General features: G+C 44.5%; 1 protein-coding gene across 3 annotated transcripts in view; it reads left to right on the top strand.

Annotated features, from left to right (window-relative positions):
- Nucleotides 1–4,781: 4,781 nt before the first annotated feature.
- Nucleotides 4,782–18,202, top strand: part of rlim (ring finger protein, LIM domain interacting) — a 51,033-nt gene continuing 37,612 nt past the window's right edge. The window contains exons 1-2 of one of the 3 annotated variants that reach the window (XM_055644133.1): nucleotides 4,834–4,930; nucleotides 9,119–9,198. The gene's annotated coding sequence lies outside the window, so the exon portion shown is untranslated. Of the gene's footprint in view, nucleotides 4,931–9,118; nucleotides 9,199–13,811; nucleotides 13,877–18,202 lie in introns of all 3 variants that reach the window. The other 2 variants (XM_055644132.1, XM_055644131.1) reach the window with 2 other exon arrangements.

The following is an 18,202-nucleotide window of genomic DNA, read 5'->3' as shown; positions in this document are numbered from 1 at the left end:
GACCCGGTCAATCAGTGCAGCGATGGTGAAGTGGTGTCGCCGTCCCGGCGACTGACAGGAGAGGAGACCAATCTGCGTGGCAGCGACAGATAGGAGAGGAGACCAATCTGCGCATGCGCGTTTTTAAAGATTTTTAAACCTTCATAACTTATAAAATATACCATCGATCGGAACAAAACGTCTTGCCCTTGTAGCACAGGAGAATGGTGAGTAAGGCGGCGAAAAATCATAGAGCTATCACGTACCGTTTTACGCAAATAGAATAAAATGCAAAACCGGAAGAGCACAAGATCAGAGTTTTAGTTATGTATAGAATAGAATAGATAGATAAAAGATAGATAGATAAGGTGGAGAAGGGTAACTAGAGAGAGCGTGGGACCTCTTAGGAATAAAATAGGTCACCTCTGTATGGAACCACTGGAGATGGGCAAGGTCCTCAATGAGTATTTCTCTTCTGTATTTACCGAGGAGAAATACAGTAGGACGGAGGAAATTGGAGCAGTCATTGGAAGTGTCAAGAGAGCAGTCAGGGTTACTGTCGAGAAAGTACTGAAGGTACTGTCATATTTGAAGGTGGACAAATCTCCGGGGTCTGATCAGATATATCTGAGGACATTGCGGGAAAATAGAGAGGAAATTGCAGGAGCTCTGGTTGAAATTTAAGAGTCATCCTTAAATCCAGGAGAGGTGCCAGAGGATTGGAGGGTGGCAAATGTTGTGCCTCTTTTCAAGAAGGGCTGCAGGTGACATGCTGGGAACTATAGGCCTGTAAGCTTAACATCTGTAGTTGGTAGTAGAGAGTATTCTGAGGGATAGGATATACAGGCATTTGGACAGGCAAGGGCTGATTAAGGACAGTCAGCATGGATTTGTATGTGGGAGGCCGTGTCTCACAAATCTGATTGATTTTTTTTTTGAAGACTTGAACATAAAGGCATAGCTGTAGATGTTGTGTACATGGACTTTAGTAAGGCACTCGACAAGGTGTTGCATGGTAGGCTGCTCTGGAAGGTTAGATCGCATGGGATTCAAGGAGAGATAGCTGAATGGATAGCAAATTGACTCCATGAAAGGAAGCAGAGGGTGATGGTGGAAGGTTGCGTCTCAGAATGGGGGCCTGTGATTAGTGGTGTGCCACAGGGTTCGGTGCTGGGCCCATTACTGTTAGTCATCAATGATTAGGATGAGAACATACAGGGCAAGATTAACAAGATAGTGAAGATGGTTGGAAACGATTGCAGCACGATCTGGATCAATTGGCCAGGTGGGTGGAGGAATGGTTGATGGAATTTAATACAGAGAAGTGTGAGGCGTTGCATTTTGGGACGTCGAACAAGGGCAGGACCTACTCAGTAAATGGTAAACTTCTGGGTAGTGTTGCAGAACAGAGGGAGCTTGGAGTACAAGTGCATTGTTCCTTTAAGGTCGAGTCACAGGTTGATAAGGTGGTCAACAAGACTTTTGGCACTTTGGCCTTTATCAGTCAGAATATTGAATATTGAAGTTGAGAGGTCCAGGTACAGTTGCATAAGACGTTTGTGAGACCGCATTTAGAATATTACGTTCAGTTCTGGGCACCATGTTATAGGAAAGATATTGTCAAGCTTGAAAGGGTTCAGAAAGGATTTATGAGGATGTTGCCAGGACCAGGAATGGCGGTGCAGGCACGGTAGGCGGCGTGACTCTCGTCAGCAGCAGCCTCTGCAGCCCGTCTGCGTTTTTATTATTTTTTGTCTATGTTTCTATGTAGTTTTTGTTATTTTTTGTGGGGGGTGTGTGTGTGTGGGGGGGGGGGGTGGGGTGGGAGGGAGGGGGTAACTTTTAAATCTCTCCCTGCACGGGAGACCCGACCTTTTCTTTGTCGGGTCTCCGTTGTCGTTGGGGCTGCAACGAGGAGCGGCCTCCAACAGGAGAAGACCGGGGGCTCTGGTGCCGACGACTCACCTCACCGTCGCGGAGCTGGCCGAGTCCAGAGCGGGTGGAGCGGTGGTGGAGCGCTGCTGCGGCCCGACCTCCGGTGATTCGGAGGCTGCAACTGCGGGTCTGGCGGACGGCGGCGGCGGCCCCGCGGGTCCCTGGAGGGAGACCGCTTTTCAGGGCTCCCCGCAATGGCGACTTCTCCCGCGCGAGTTGCGGGGTTGAAGAGCTCCTGGAGCGGGGCCTGACATCACCGCCTCGCACGGCTCGGAATGACCGCGGGACTCTGCGAGCGCACGCCGGGGGCTCTAACATCAAGAACCCGGTGTGCGACTTTGCATCACTCGGCGTTCATTGGCTTAAGAGGGAGTTAATGGCCGCGGGAACAATCGCCATCGAAGGGCCGAATGGGGGGCACCTTTGACTTTGACTCTGACATGTAATGGGGGGGGGGACTTTGACTCTGGGGGGGGGGGAGTGCAGTGGAGAGATAAGTTTTTTGGCCTTCCATCACAGCAATGTGATGGATGTTTATGTAAATTATGTTGTGTCTTGGGTCTATTTGTTTGTAATGTATGGCTGCAGAAACGTCATTTCGTTTGGACCTCAAGGGGTCCAAATGACAAATAAATTGAATCGAATCGAATCGAAGGACGAGAGGGTGTGAGTTACAGAGAGAGAGAGATTGAGTAGGCTGGGTCTCTATTCCATGGAGCATAGGAGGATGAGGGGAGATCTTATAGAGATATACAAGATCATGAGAGGAATAGATCGAGTAGATGCACACTCTTGACCAGAGTTGGGGAAGTCCAGGACAAGGGGTCACAGCTTAAGGATAAGGGGGAAATCCTTTAAAACCGAGATGAGAAGAACTTTTTTCACACACAGAGTGGTGAATCTCTGGAACTCTCTGCCACAGAGGGTAGTTGAGGCCAGTTCATTGGCTATATTTAAGAGGGAGTTAGATGTGACCCTTGTGGCTAAGGGGATCAGAAGGTATGGGGAGAAGGCAGGTATGGGATACTGAGTTGGATGATCAGCCATGATCATATTGAATGGCGGTGCAGGCTCGAAGGGCCGAATGGCCTACTCCTGCACTTAATTTCTATGTTTCTATGTTTCTAGTAGGGGTTCAAAGTGAAGGCGAAAAGGTATAATAGGAATCCAAGGGGTAACTTTTCCACACAGAGGGTGGTGGGTGTATGGAACAAACTGCCAGAGGAGGTACACAAAAATGCTGGAGAAACTTAGCGGGTGCAGCAACATCTATGGAGCGAAGGGAATAGGTAACGTTTCGGGCCGAAACCCTTCTTCAGACTGATAGGGGGTGGCGGGGAGAAGGAAGGAAAAAGGAGGAGGAGGAGCCCGAGGGCTGGGGGGTGGGAGGAGACAGCCCGTGGGCTGAGGAAGGAGAGGAGACAGCAAGGGCTAACAAAATTGGGAGAATTCAATGTTCATGCCCGCAGGCTGCAGACTCCCCAAGCGGAATATGAGGTGTTGTTCCTCCAATTTCCGGTGTTGCTCGCTCTGGCAATGGAGTAGGTATGTTACAAAACCTACCTGAATCGTCATTGGGAATCTGCCCACAGCCAGGTCCGCGATTTTGGCGCAGTTTGGAGGGGGCGGGTTTAAAACGCAATGTTTACTAGGCTGTACTAATCGCAGATGTTCAGCCTAGTAAATCATTAACGAAAAATCGCTGCAAGACCCGGTCGCAAAAGGTATTATTAGTTTTATAGGCCTCGATAATATAGTTATAATAGTTTAAAATTACTGTCTCATTCCGCAACATCTCGCAGCCCCAGGGTTTTATAAAGCAAACAATTAAAGGTATGTACCTTATTTTTACATTAAATGGGGCATATATATAACCCTATATATCAAGTTATCTATAGCGAGTAGTTCATTTTGGGCTTTTTATATCCCGCAGTATTTTTCTCGGCATTTGAGGGCACTAATCCAGCGCGATGGCAACATTCTAAACCAGCGCGTTCCACATGAACCCACTAGAAAGCCGATTTAAATGGGCATTTATTTACAGCAATTGAACACAATTCCTTCCATTTGGCCTATAAATTAATGTAAATTAGATATAAAAATCATGTTATATTGTGAATTATTTGTGAATAATCTTTGGACAATTAGGCTATTTAAAAATGTTAATCTTTCCTTAAGAAATGGGCTTTTGACTATCCAAGATCACAGCTTTTTTGTAATGTCCATTGAAAATCAATAGGGAACAAGATGCTAATTTCCGAGTATGAAAATAGCCATAACTTTTTTAATACTTGAGATATGAAAGTGAATTTGGTGTCAAATTAAACTTATTGTTATGCTTTATCGGATGGGATAAATTGCAGACTTGATTTTTAAAAGCTCAAAATTTTGTAACATTGCTAAATGGAGGAGGCCCAGGACAGAGAGGTCGGATTGGGAATGGGAGGGGGAGTTGAAGTGCTGAGCTTGAACAAGCTGCCAGAGGAGGTAGTTTAAGAAACAGTTGGGCAGGTACATGGATAGAACAGGTTATGGACCAAGTGGGACTAGGGTAGCAGGGACATTTTGGTCGGTGTGGGCGAGTTGGGCCGAAGGGCCTGTGTCCACACTGTATCACTCTGTGACTATGACACTGAGAGGGGTGACTTAAAAGAGGTTAAAACATGATGACAGGACAGATTGCCATAATATTTTCCAAGGGTAGGGGAGGTTAGATGGAGGGAGAGGAAAAGGAAGAGGTTAGGGGGGTCAATATTCATACTGCTGCCCAAGCGAAATATGAGGTTGTTTCCATTTGTTCTGACCTGTTGCCGAGCGGAAGCCGGAACGTTTCCCGGCGACAAGCCGGTTGCGAAGGACGGGGGCAGGGTTTGGAGTGAGGGACGGGGAAGACGGTGGGACCGGGTAGCCACCTTCCTGTTTCCGCTTGTCGCCGCCTAACAATGGTGGTGGCGGTGTGAGGAGTGCGGCCTCGACTGAACGCGGCTCAAGTTGTCTCTTTGCCCGGATTGAGCTGGTGAGAGCGCCGAGTAATGCGGGGGTCCGGGCGGCCTGCCTGCCTGCCTGCGCCGGGCCGTGAGCTTACTGTCCGCGGGGAGGACGCGCAGCCCGGCCGCGCTGGCCGCTGTCGGCGGGCGGGCGGGGGGAAGGCGGGCTCTGCGGCCTAGCGCTGTACGCGAGTCCCAGGCATCGGGGCCTGCAAGGCCGGCGCTCCCCTTGGGCCCCGGTCGCTTAAAACACTCGGCCGCGGCCTGGCGGAGCAGCCTGCTCTCAGCAGGGCGAAGATCTGCTCTCTTCAAAATAGCACAAGCCTCCTGAACCAAACCCTCCCCATTTTATATAAATCACCAAGTATCGCCCTGGGAGCATTTTGTCGCTTCAGTCTTTGCTCCTCTGATTTTTATTACAATGTTTTAAAAACAGTTTTGATTCATTCACTAGGACCAATTAGTATTCTGGTCTGTTTTTCTGCCCTATTTCACCGGCATGTTCCCCCTGACTTGTGATCATTATGGACAGACAGTTCTGCTGCGCTGGGTTTCCGCACACATTTGGAGTCGAAAGGCATCGGGGTTTCACGTTCTCCTTTTGCGAGTTCCGTTATAGCATCTCCGATCAAAGCACTGTTGAAATTAATGCATTACGATTTTTAACTGATTGCGTAATTGGCTTTATGTAGGTCAATATTTTGATGTATTAACACGAATGACTCCTCGGTACTTGGAAACGAATGGCTGCCATTAAGCGAATTATTAAGGTTCCATGTTCGTTTAGTAAACTTTGCCATCTTAAAGATAGAATATTTATTACCACTGCAACCGGCTTGCAGCATCCGTGTATTGAGTTTGTTACAACGTTCTGCTGATTTATTAGCTGCATTGCAGTATCATACATTTGAAAAAACTAATATTTTCAAACTAAAATATACAACTCTGGAATTGTTCATCAATTGTGTTGATCTATATTTCTAAACAAACGAAATTCCCATTGATCAGGGAAAAGATACAGTCCCCCTCCATAATGTTTGGGACAGAACCGTCATTTATTTATTTGTCTCTGTACTCCACAATTTGAGATTTGTAATAGAAAAAAAAATAACTTGGACACATCTGCACATTGTGAGATTTTAATAAAGGCCATTTGTATATATTTTGGTTTCACCATGTAGAAATTACAGCAGTGTTTATATATATCCCCCCCCCCCCCCCCCCCCCCCCCCCCCCCCCCCCCCCCACCATTTAAGGGAACCATAAAAGGCATGCTCAATTGGGTTCAGATCGGATGATTGACTTGGCCACTCAAGAATTGACAATTTTTTAGCTTTGAAAAACTCATTTGTTGCTTTAGCAGTATGTTTGGGATCATTGTCTTGCTGTAGAATGACCTGCCAGCCAATGAGTTTGAACTTCTGCAGATAGGATGTGTCTATACACTTCGGAATTCATTATGCTACTACCATCGGCATTTGTATCATCAATGACGATAAGGGAGCCAGTACCTTCAGCAGCCATACATGCCCAGACCATACACCCCCACCACAGTGTTTCACATATGAGGTGGTATGCTTTGGATCTTGGGCAGTTCCTTATGTGCTCCATACTTTTCTCTTGCCATCACTCTGATATAAGTTAATCTTCGTCTCATCTGTCCACAAGACCTTTTTCCAGAACTAGTGGTTGCTCTTTTAAGTACTTCTTGGCAAACTGTAACCTGGCCATCGTATGTTTACAGCTAACCAGTGGTTTGCATCTTGCAGTGTAGCCTCTGTATTTCAGTTCATTTAATCTTCTGCGGACAGTGGTCATTGACAAATCCATACCTGACTCCTGCAGAGTGTTTCCGATCTGTCGGACATGTATTTGGGGATTTTTCTTTATTATAAAGAGAATTCTTGTGTCATAGCTGTGGAGGTCTTCCTTGGCCTGCCAGTCCTTTTGCAATTAGTAAGCTCTCTTCTTAATGATGTTCCAAACAGTTGATTTTGGTAATCCTAAGGTATGGCTGATGACTCTTAACAGTTTTATTCTTGTTTCTCAGTCTTATAATGGCTTCTTTGACTTTCATTGGCACAAGTTTGGTCCTCATGTTGCTAAACAGCATTAAAAGTTTCCAAAGATGATGGAAAGACTCGAAGAAAGACTGGGTGCCGAGAGCTCTCATACCTGCGTGAAGGAGGCAATTAAACACACCTGAGCAATTACAAACACCTGTGAAACTATGTGTCCCAAACAATATGGTGCCCTGAAATGGGGGGACTATGTATAAACACAGCTATAATTTATACATGGCGAAACCAAAATGTATAAAAATGATCTTTATTAAAATCTGACAATGTGCACTTAACCACATGGGGTTTGTTTCTATTACAAATCTCAAATTGTGGAGTACAGAGCCAAATAAATAAATAATGGGTCTTTGTCCCAAACATTATGGAGGGCACTGTAGGTAAGTGGGGGGAGTGATGCACAATAATTTCATGCATTTTGGAGGAGTTAAGATTTTATTATTTGTCACCTTTAATTTCTTATTTTGAATGTTGTATCGTGCTTTTTGTGCGTGTGGCCTTATTGCTTAGATCAATATTTTATTGCCATTTTCCTTCTGTCATTGTTATTGGTTCTATCTATTGGCACTTGACAGGTTTGAGGGCAGAGACACACGGAATTATTCATGTAGAATAGCTGCATAACTTGTGCTTCATAGTTGGTAACTTTTAAATATATTTTCCTTGAAGCCTGTATGTTAACCATCTCGTATTTACTCATTAGGCAAAGAATTGTGCCTTCTAATCATGAGCGGAAATCCCGGGGAGGGGGGGGGCACGTCTTCGTCCCCCCATGTTTTGAGAGGTGGGGGACAATCTTCCCCCCATCCCCATGATTTGTAATTCGGTAAAAAAAACAATTAAAAAATCTCCGCTTTCCGCGAGACAGTGGGGTGGGACTGATGACCAAGGGCCCCGATTGGACGAGTCGTCAGTCAGCAGGCAGTGGGGGGGGGGAAACATGAGATTCAGCGCGATGTTTGGAGGAGGGAGGTGCGGTCAGAGATGGAAGTAGGGGGTGGTACTGAGGATAGAACGCGGTGATTGGAGGAGGGAGACGTTCTGGTGGAGTAAAGATGATGGAGCGGAGCTTGAATCAGCCCGTTCACAGGCCTTTCATCGCCCGACCCGGCTTGGCGCGGCTTAAAATTAGCCGTGGGATTTTTCCATCGCCCCACAGTCACATTGCTGCGTCGAGGTGATCGAGGCTCCCGATGTTGAAGCCCCCGTCGGGCGATGGAAGATCCTGTACCCGGTTTTAAGCCACGCCGAGCGATGAAACACCCCGCAAACGGGCCGATTCAAACCCCACGATTCAAGGTGGATGAAGCTGCTGTTGCTGGAGTCGGTCACCAACCAGGTCAGCTCCCGATGTTTTCGTCCACAGGGCACGGCCGAAGCTTCCAAAGCCTCACGTGCATGTGTATGTGCGCGCGGCGCCAAGGAACCCCCCCCCCCCCCCCCCCCCCCACCCCCCCCCCCCCCCCCCCCCCCCCCCCCCCCCCCCCCCCCCCCCCCCCCCCCCCCCCCCCCCCCCCCACCCACCCCCCCCCCCACCCCCTTTCCCCCCCCCCCCCCCCCCCCCACCCCACCCCCCCCCCCACCCCCCCCCCCCCCCCCCCCCCCCACCCCCCCCCCCCCCCCCCCCCCCCCCCCCCCATGTTTTGACAGCGATTTCTGTCCCTGCTTCCAAATATTTAATTGTAATGTTTATCTTAATATGCACAACCAAATGTCTTTGAGGTTGTGTATTGAAAAACTAATTATGGGGCAGAATTATACATGTATGGAAAACAAAAATATTTGAGATGTGGATACCTAAAATATGAACAAATTATTAGAAATGATTGTCATGCAGCTTTTGATGAATGCAACATGGTTAATCTTTTAGATGATCTTTCATGTTGATTTGTTAGGATACCATATGGAATTTCTTAAAAGAGAATTGGTTATCAAGATATTCACTTGCAAGCTGTACAGTGATCTCCATGATTTCTCAGTCGCCCAAAATGGAATCGAGGGTACACGAGTCCTTATTTGATTTTGATTTTTCTTTTCTTAAGTTCTTTATAGCCCTGTAAAAAACCCGATTGAACAGTTAAAGGTCAGCATATGGAAAATCCTGAATTTAAAAAATATGATCTTATTCACAATTTATAGATTTCGTAACGCAGGCTCTGGCATATGGGTTGAAAACCTTGAGATCTTCTGGTTTGCAGGGCTCTGGGAGGAGGGAGCAGGTAAGTAAGTGCTCCATAGTTTTGGTTGCCTCCCCGCAGTCACATTTGGTTGGTCCATGGTTGTTGTACCCCCACTTCTGCATGAGGGCTTCCGACCCGTGTTCTGAGGCGGTTGAGGCAGAGCCAGACTAGCCATGTCTATTTCACTCCCAGTGGAAGGGACTCCTCAGGGTATAGTGTCAGTGTGTGTGTTTTGATTGTAGGTGTGTGTCACCCACGCATCTATCATACAGGTGCAGTGGTTATCATTCAGGGGTTGAGCTGCATGTAGGAAGCTATTTCTGGATTTTCACCTCTTTGGTGCCTGGACGTGTTGGAAGAGTGGTGTCTCCTCTGTATTTCATAGTTCTGATCTTGCTCCCCCTCCCCCCAGATGGAACAAGGATACAGATTACCTGGTCCTCGCCTTTCACCCCACCAGCTCCATATCCAATATACCATACTCCGTTATTTCCATCACCTCCAAAGTGATCCTACACCTAGTCACATCCTTTCCGCAGAGACCGTTCCCTCTGTAACTGCTTGGTCATCCCTTCCCACCAAACCACCCCCTCCTCAGATACTTTCCCCTGAAATTGCAGGAGATATAACACCTTCACCCTCACCTCCATCCAAGGACACCAGAATCCCTTCCAAGTGAAACAAGTTTGTGCACCTCCTGTAACCTTATTTACTGCATCTGGTGTTCCCTGTACATCGGTGTGACCTAGAGTAGACTTGGCGACCATTTTGCTGAATACTTGGGCTTGGACTGCCTATTTGATCGTCCTGTTGCTAACCATATTAACTCCCATTCCCACGCTGGCGTAACTTACAATCCAATGGGATGAACATTGAATTTCCCAATTTTTGGTTATCTCTAACTACTCCCTCCTCCCCTCCATTCCCACCCCTCAAGGACTCCCACCTATTTCTTCCTCCCCCCACCCCCCACTTACATTCCTCCACTTGGCTTCACAATTCACAACTCTTCAAATCTGTATCACACCTACTGTTTTTATCTGCCTGTCAGAAAATCCCCCTTGCCTATGGCCTATGTTACCTGCCAAGCTTTGTCATGCTTCTCTCCTTTTCCAGTTTTCTTCCCCTCCCATAATCAGTCTGAAGAAGGGTCTCGACCCAAAATGTCACCCATCCATGTTCTCCAAAGACTTTTGCTGACCTGCTGAGTTACTCCAGCACTTGGTGTCCTTTTGTCCATAATTGTTTGACTCGGATAACTGCCGCTCGACAGCGCAGGCAACGGAAACATCATCTCCACGTCGACACCATCAAGTGCCCTAGATTGTCGATGTTTTGCTATGTATTTCCCAATCTGCCCGGTCAATCCTTATGATAAATCCTCCATGGCAGGAATCAAATACCAAACCTCTGAGCTCCCTTTAATCCTCCCTTGGGTGGGGAGACCAGACTATCCAATATTCCATGTACAATCCCACCAGGGACTTGTAATTGGAGCAAGTTACTTTTCCTCTTGTACTCTTATCCTCTGGCTTTCAAGCCAGTTTAGCATTTGCCTTCCTAAATATGTTAACAATTAATTGTTAAGTAAATTAATTACCAACTACTTGTTAACTAATTACCTGCATGTTGATTTTTTGTGAATTATGCACAAAAATAAACATGTCCATCTGAACATGTGTCTTTTAATCTCACAGCACAATGCATTAGTGTATTGGAAGCAAGTAAATGTAGCTGTGTTGGACGTTTTTTAACAAGTACTGAGAGGTCTGTGATCAGGGCATCTTGAATTAGTTCTCACGGCTAGGAGAAATTAATTATCATAAAGTTGCCTTTGAGGAGATACGGAAATGTGTTTTTATTCATCCTTCCACAAAGTATGAATTGGAGATAATTGAAAATCTGTTCGGTTGTTTTGTTGAAAAGCGTGGGTAATTGGGATAATTTATTGTAGAATTATTCTTTGCCAAAAACACAATCTTTGTGTAGTTATTATACTAAATGCATTTACTGTTGTAAAATCCTGCTTTAGCATTCCCCATTAACATCTCCACTATCAAATATTTCAGCTTAATCATTCTCAGGTGACTGAGCGGGAAAGTTTTACTGGAATTGTACATAAGCTTGTTAGGCCACGCCAGTTGTATTTTACACAGTTCTGGTTACCTCACGACAGGTAAGATGTGATTGCCTTGGAGGGGGTTTTGTGGGAAATTTACGTGGATATTGTCAGGTGTGGAAAACTTTGGGAAAGATTGGATGGGTTGCTATTGTTTCTTGGCAGTTATTTCCTTCCTTCTCAATGATACTGAATGGGAGCATAATTAAGGATTATAAAACAATGAAGCGCAACAAAGAATAATTTGGAAGGAACTATTTAGATGAATGGTCCGAAAGTAGAAGTGGATGGTTTAGTGGGGGTAAATGAGGAAAGTTTTTTTTTAAATCCCTCAGAGGATATCAGGAGTCTGGAATTGAAAGTGATTGAGGCTAAATGTAAATTGGAGGAACAGCATCTCACAGTTTGCTTGGGCAGTTTACAACCCAGTGGTATGTATATTGATTTCTCTAACTTCAAGTAACCCTTGCATTCCCTCTCTCTCCATCCCTCCCCCACCCAAGTCACACCAGCTTCTCGCTCTCATAGCAAACAGCTAACAATGGCCTATTTCCTTTATCGTCGTTACTTTTTTAGCGTATCTTTTATTCATTTATTCTATATCACTCTACATCGCCAGCAATATCTCTCATTTCCCTTTCCCTTGACTCACAGTCTGAAGAATGGTCCTGACCCGAAATGTCACCCATTCCTTCTCTTCAGATATGCTGCTTGTCCCGCTGAGTTACTCCAACATTTTATGTCTATCTTCGTCTGGAATTGAATGTCTGGAAGCATGGAGGAGGCACAGACCTTTGCCATGTTTGACGAGTGCCAGGATGTGCATCTCCCCAACAGCCATGACCTACAGGGCGACAAATTAAGTGCTGGAAGATGGTATAAAATTAGCTTGCTCTTTAAAAAAAAAACAATGTCATAATGCCATAAAATTTCAACGAATTCCAAATTATTTTACTGCAAACAAATGTTCAAAAATCCCTCCATCCTGTTAGGCCTTGCCTTTTCTTGATTACGCTAGAGAAAGAGTTGCCGGCAGAGAAAGTCTGAATCACTGGCAACAATATTGGGACTTTTATGAAATCTGTTTTTCTCAGTTTGTGAATGTAACTATGTTATCCCATCAGAATTCATTCTCTGACTTCAATCAGCTATTGCAACACATCACATTTTGTCTCCCTCTGCCTACCCCATTGACATTTGATCTTTGCAGTAACCCTGGCTTGAGTCCAATGCACACATTCTGGTCCAATCCATACATTTCCATTTTTTTTCTACAATTTAAAGCTATCTCCCTTCCCTCTTTCCAAGTTCTGGTAAAGGATCTATAAGTTAAAAACAAAAAACTATTTTATTTCCCTTTCTACATGTGCTGCCTCACTTTCTTTGTGTTTCAAACATATTGAGATTTTTATCTAAAATGTCTGGTACCTTCCTAGCTGTGACGTTAGCATTTCCAACAACTCATTTTTGTGCAAGTTATTTTGTATAATTATTTGAGCTACATTTGGATATGCTTTGTGAATATTTTTTGTTTGGTATGAAAATGTTTACCAGAATTTAATTGATTGGTTGCTAGAAAAATGATAGGTCACAGTAGAAAATGAATACTAGTTTGATACATCTGATGGGAAATAAAGAACAATGTTTCAGAACACTGAGCATGCTACATAGTCACGACTGCCATTGCTTTCAAGAGCTCTTTTATACACTGTTTTTAAGAAATTGCTGTGATCCAAGTAATAACCATAAGATTGCAAGGTCAGCGGAGCTTCTTCAGAGATGAATTTGATGAATTAATTCTGCACATTTGATTCTATGACCAGTACTTGAACTGAACAGGCGACAGTACCTCAGCCCACAGTTGGCCAGCTAAGTTCACTTAACATAATGACAAACAAATCATGCTCTGACATTGCATAGATAATAAGAGAATATGATACTAAGATTAAGGTTGTTACTTAATGTACTTGACTGCCTAAATGGTGGTGTTTGTGCCATCATTCAGCAATATTGTGGCTATTCTGGGGCACTTCCCTGCTGATTTCCCACTTGATGACAATCGCATAAGAATAAATAGGTGATCGAAGTAGCGCAGAACCCTCAAAGGTTGTACACCTGCAAGTAGTTTATTGGTGTGTTTTTCTTGTCTTATACGAACTACTGTTCTTGAAGAAAGCTTCTCAACCGCTGCTGGGGTGTGAACTTCCCTTTTGTGACGTCAGTTGTGGTCAGGTGACATTTCTTGGAGATTCCAGTCATTCAGAAGCTATGATGTAATCAATGTTTCTGAGCAGACTGGAACATTATGAAATTCTTAAGAAGGGTCTCAACCCGAAACGTGGGAAGAAGGGTCTCGACCCAAAACGTCCAAAAAGGGTCTTGAACCAAAACGTCACCCATTCCTTCTCTCCAGAGATGCTGCCTGTCCCGCTGAGTTACTCCAGCATTTTGTGTCTGCCTTCATTATTCTTATTGACAGGATGAGAGAATATTTTAAATTAGTTTCTTAAACATTGTATGTGATTAAATACAGATTGGACTATATACACAGACACAAAATGCTGGAGAAACTCAGCGGGACAGGCAAACATGATTAAGGTAGAAATTAAAATATCATAAATTACTCAAATGTAACTTTCAATTTCAAAATGCATATTTTTTAATATTTAAAGTTGCTTGCTACAAATAATTTTTATTTTGGGGCTAAGATTTTTGCTTTGTGGATTTAAAAAGAATTGTGTGGTAGATTGTTAATTTTGGGAATATGTCATCTTTGCAAGTTGCAATGTATCAAAACTTACTTTCAGCAATATTTTTTTCCTTGTCACTTGTTCACGGTTAGATTTCATACCTACTTGATCATCATTAGCTTTATTTTTTGTTCAATAACATTTCAGGCAATCAGTACACACTGCAAGTGATTGGATCTAAATGGACAAATAATTCAGTGAGGTTTTTCCATAGGTCCTGTGTAAATTATTTGTGAAGCTAGATAAAGCATGAAATTACAGGTGACCGTCCCACTCCCCCACATTATGGAGCGGGCGTAGCCCGTATCGTAATTTCACTATAATCTTGCTACAATTCAACACCACCACAAGAGATCAACAGGGGATGCGATCTCACTGGTTCTCCACTTAATACTGGAGCACCTAACAATAAGAGCACATATGCCAGGCTTTTGTTCATCGACTACAGCTCGGGTTCAACAGCACTATGCCCTCCAAACTTATTTCATAAAAGTCAGAGAACTGTGTCTCTTTTTATCCCCTATGTAGTGACTACCTCATCGGCAGACCAAAATCAGTACAGATTAGCACCAATATTTTCTCAAACACCACCAACACAGGAACCCCTCAAGACTATGTACCGAGTCCCTTGCTCTACTCTTCCTGCATACCCATGATCGTGTCGCCCGAGACAGTTTCAACCCATTTTTAAATTCACTGATGTTACCTGCATTGTTGGGTGAATAATGGGTAATGATGAGGGAGAGCATAGGAGGTAGGTTGAAGATTTGATTGAAGAGTACTGGAACAGCAATCTGGCTCCCAGCATTGGCCAGACCATTGATTACGGAAGGGGAAAGCTGAGGATCCATGAACCTGTCTTCATTGACAGGATGGAAGTGGAGAATCAACAGCTTCAGGTTCCGGGCGTGCATTCCTGGGCGTGCATATCTCCGAAGATGTGGACCCAGCACATTGATCCAGTCGCTAAGAAAGCTCATCAACGCCTTTACTTCATTAAATGTATGTCCGCAAATACACTTATTGAACTTCTACAGGTGTATGGTAGAGAACCCACAAACTGGTTTGACAGCTCAAATGCTCAGGGATGAAGTTTGGGAGACATTGCCTAGTCCATCACGGGTACTAACCTGTCCCCCTTCAAAGGGTTCTATACGAGGCACTCAAAAAGGCAGCTAATATTGTGAAAACACCACATGACCCAGGCTCACTCACATTTATCTCCTACCATTAAAAAGGTACAACTGACCATTGGGTTCAAGAATAGCTTCTGCACACAACCATCAGGCTTGAACAATGCACAACACTAACCTCAGCACCGATGAGCATTTGTGGACTGTGTCTTTGGTTGTACGACAGACATCTGTTTTTGCATTACTGTGGCTATCTAGGTATTGCGTTTACAACTTGAAAATTTTCATAATTATATTTCATCTGTGTGTATTCCATTTATGGGCATGTTAAGCTACTCAAGTCAAAGTCAATTTTATTTGTCACATTTAATTTAATTGTTCCATTGTCAGTACACATGACAGAAACACTCCTGGCCCTTGATTTTTGTTAACACAAATCTGCATTATCTGTGCGTGCATTAAGAAAAGTGAGTTGAGGGAAAACACATTTGTGCTGATATTTACCTTTTTCCCCACTAATTCTGCAAGACAATGTTGTTCTATATCTCAAATGTTATGGTAGTGATTTGTGAATGTTGTAACTTTGTATTTCCATAATCCAAATGGCTACAACACAGATTGAAAAAAGAATGCACCTGACTAGGGGTGATTCGGACCATCAAATTATTGAAGAATTTGAGAGTTTATAGTAAGGTGAATCAGCTAAATGCCTTGCTAAATGGTAATTTTAGGACAAAAGATGTCGGGATTGAGGTAGAACTAGAAAAGAGAGGAATCTCAATGGAAAGTTTAAATGTTAAATTTTTAAATAAAATAGAAAGTGGTGACATTTGTACACTATCGATATTTAAAAATGTGACGTTTTCTAATTTTAATCAGGATTTTACATCTTAAGCTTTCACCAAGACAAGGAAGTCAATGGCATAATTCAATATTCTATTTTTTTAAAAAGAGAATCATTTGTTCATTTGCAAGGTACCATGAATAAGTGTGGCATACCAGTAAAATGTCTCGCCAGTATGAGGTTAATGGGCTTTAATTAATATTTTAAGCTGTAAATGCCTGGAGGTATGTGATCTGGTAGACACAAAATGCTGGAGTCTTCCTTCGTGTCCATTATCTTTGTTTCCAATGTTCGGCCAGGCTCGTGCACAATAGACAGTCTTCTCGTTTGCCATTGCTAGATCTTCTAGGCAGCATTGTTCACCAATAAGTGGGCATCTTAGTAGGTGGGCATGGATTGTACAGATGTTCCACATTCACATTCCCTCCCTTCACCACCTCCAGTTTAAATTCCAGTTGGAATATTTTGGAGGACCAAGTAACCAAGAACCAAGAACATTCTGTGTCTGCCGCATCTGCATAGCCCCATTTGTTCATATTGGTCCTGCATCGGCCCATCCCTGTACAAAGCCTATCGAAGGACTTCCAGTACTTCCAGTCACACCTGTGACTAGTGGCAGCTGTTCCTTGGTTGGGATTGGCATCTTTACATGGTGGTGGTTTTCACTGCGTTTCTTTTCCCACAAGGCTAGTTTGGTTGCTTGAGGAGACTGTGAGAGTTGTTGGAATGTGTGAAAAAAGCTCTTCCTCGACTTCAGCCGTTTTGGGGCTGGGTGATGGGAGTGACAGGATGGCGGGTGTCCCCAACTTGTCTACCACGCTCAGTTCTACCAGCAACTGATCTGTGGATTCCTGGTGGAGCAATACCAGCCAAGACATGCAAGCTATCCACATCCGTTGGTTTTAGGTGGCCAGTGATGCATCTGCAGCTGTCATTAAGAGCAGCACCAACTTTCTTTGCATGAGATGATCTCTCCCAAACAGGACTAGCATATTCTGCAGCAGAGTAGCACGGCGCAAGGGCAGTTGACCGCAGTGTGGATGCATTGGTACCCCACTCATTGTGTGAAAATGCTGCTTCCCTATTTCCCACTAAAGGTTGTCCCTCCTGCCTTCAACCAATGTGTCTAGTTCTTGATTCCCTTAGTCTGTGTAAAATAAATTGTGCAGTCCCCCTATCTAATCCTCACATGATTTTATACACCTCGATGAGATCACCCCCAACCTCGTGCACTCTGAGGAGTCCAGGCATCATAGTTGTACATCTTCCTTGCATTACTTCGATTTTAGCAGCATCCTACTTCTAGTAGGGTGAGCAAAAACTGAACATAATAGTTGAAATGCAGCCTCACCAACGTCTTGTTCAAATGCAACAGAATATCGTGACTTCTATGCTATTCTATTATACCCAAACTGATAAAGTCCAATGTACCGACAGTCTCAGTGACAATGTTATCTTTTCCCTAATTACTGCGCAGTTTACCAAGGAGTACAAGAACCTTGGAGTTTACCTGGACAGTAAATTGGACTGGTCCAGGACGCCGAGGCACTGTATAAGAAGGGACAGGGCCGTCTGTACTTTCTGAGTAGGTTCCGCTCTTTCATCGTTTAGTTTAGAGATACAGTGCGGAAACAGTCCCTTCAACCCACCAAGCCCGCGCTGACCAGCGATCCCCACACATTAATACTATCCTACACACACTAGGGGCAATTTTTACATTTTCCAAGCCAATTAACCTACAAACCTGTGCGCCTTGGGTGTGGGAGGAAACCGAAGAAGATCTTGGAGAAAACGCATGCAGGTCACAGGGAGAACTAACAAACTCCGTGCAGATAGTACCCAGGTCTCCAGCGCTGCATTCGCTGTAAAGCAATAAACTACCGTTGCCTTGGAGGGGAGGATGCTCCTCAAACTGCGGAGCGTGCAGTTCTGGTCGCCTCATTACAGGTAGGATGTGGAGGCTTTTGAGTGGGTGCAGAAGAGGTTTACCAGAATGGTGCCTGGATTAGAAACATAGAAATTAGGTGCAGGAGTAGGCCATTCGGCCCTTCGAGCCTGCACCGCCATTCAATATGATTATGGCTGATCATCCAACTCAGTATCCCGTACCTGCCTTCTCTCCATACCCTCTGATCCCCTTAGCCACAAGGGCCACATCTAACTCCCTCTTAAATATAGCCAATGAACTGGCCTCGAC

Source organism: Leucoraja erinacea, chromosome 12, assembly GCF_028641065.1.
Source record: "Leucoraja erinacea ecotype New England chromosome 12, Leri_hhj_1, whole genome shotgun sequence".
In the NCBI taxonomy this organism is placed as follows: Eukaryota; Metazoa; Chordata; class Chondrichthyes; order Rajiformes; family Rajidae; genus Leucoraja; species Leucoraja erinaceus.
Note: the sequence above shows the minus strand (reverse complement) of the source record. Positions and strands in the feature narration are given on the sequence as shown.